Consider the following 1604-nt stretch of genomic DNA (forward strand, 5'->3'; position numbering starts at 1 on the left):
TTCAGAAAGAAGAGGAAAGGAAGTAAAAGATGAGATAATCCATCTGATTCTATACTCCTTCTAAATCATAAATTCCACCAGTTCTTGCCCTTAGATTTTTTTTTAAATACTTGTATTTCATGTTTTTTTATGAGAAATAAACTTTGACACTTTATGAATGTTGTCTTCCATCCATGAAACATTTTATCCATCTGTTTAGGTTGATCAGAGGTGCCTAATGAGTGAGCTTGATGATTTACTTCGTAAAAATTGAGGCTAGATGCTTCAGTTATCTGAGAAAGATCAGTTGCTTTCTGATTTCACAGACCCTGGAGTTCCGTGGCTGCTCTTGAGATTTCTCCATCTCTTTATTTTAAGACTGTTTCCTACTGCCACCTCATATAAGCTTGAAAGTTCTGTTCTCTTCTATCCCTTCATCCATAGGTAGGTACAGTGATCAAAAAACCCCATAGATGATCTTCCAAGAGGCACTTGGAAGTGCACTAGCTTCAAACAATCTTTCCCTGTGTCCTGCCTATAGGCAAATGGATTTTCACAAGGTTTTATGTGGCAGTTTCTTGAATCATCTTCAAAGGAAAGACAAAATTTGGTCTTATGCCCAGTTCCTAGTTTAGAAGACCGGCTACTTGTCCCAGAGGCTCATCTTTCTCTGCCCAGTTTAGGAGACTTTGCTACTGGGATAGCAATGAGCACCGTGGATGCATGCAAGCTTTTCCAGCACTTCACAGGCATAGAATCTCTGGAAGAGAGTTAAAGAGAGTCTTCACCATAAATACAGTTCTACCCCTGCATATCTTGAGGCCATGGTAGAAAGTCCCTTGGACAAGGAGGAAGAAAAGGTTGAAAAAGGTGGCCTCAAACATTGAGTATTTACTGTGCTAGACTTCTTTTCCTAAACCACAAAGCCTGAGGACCTGACATGTTTAGGTGCTACTGCAGCAGAGAAGTACTCTTAAGGCAGCAGGATTTTCCAGCTTTTGTCTGCAAGCTATCAAGCAAGGCTGAGCTGGGACCCACTAAGTCCTGATTATGCACTTCACTTGTTGTGTGATGTTGGCCCCCTTCTTTCAGTAGTGTTGAACACAAGCAATTTTCACTGAGTTCAGCAAGAGCTCCATGAGCTCAGCACCTCAGGATGCCTTGCTGTTCATCTTTCTGTGCAGCTGCTCCCCAGCTGTAAAATGAGGACAATAGCTTCTCCTTTCTTTCACCACTCTCAGGCTACCATCTCTTCCTAGTAGTTTGTGAGCACCTATCATAACAAAGCCATAATCCGGTCTGTGACCTGCAGGCACTAACACTTTGCAAATAATAACAATAAAAAACCCAATCAGAGATGTTATTGTCCAGGAGTAGTTTTACTGCCATCCAGGGAACAAAAGAGCCCATGAAAGTGAGTGGGTTACCTGAGGGCTTTGTTAATTATCCGATTCGGTGTTTAGTCAAATGTTGGTCTCTTGTGAAAGGGTTGAGCTGCCAGCAGGCAGTCAGAGTTTGTGTCACTGGTGAGGCATGGCGGTGTCCTTGTTTTGGGCTGTCCCCATAGTACTTTTCATGCTCAGGCAGCATGGTAGCCCTGCTCCTTCCCCAGACCTAACCTTGGC

The sequence above is a fragment of the Dryobates pubescens genome, chromosome 6, assembly GCF_014839835.1.
Source record: "Dryobates pubescens isolate bDryPub1 chromosome 6, bDryPub1.pri, whole genome shotgun sequence".
NCBI classification, from domain to species: Eukaryota; Metazoa; Chordata; class Aves; order Piciformes; family Picidae; genus Dryobates; species Dryobates pubescens.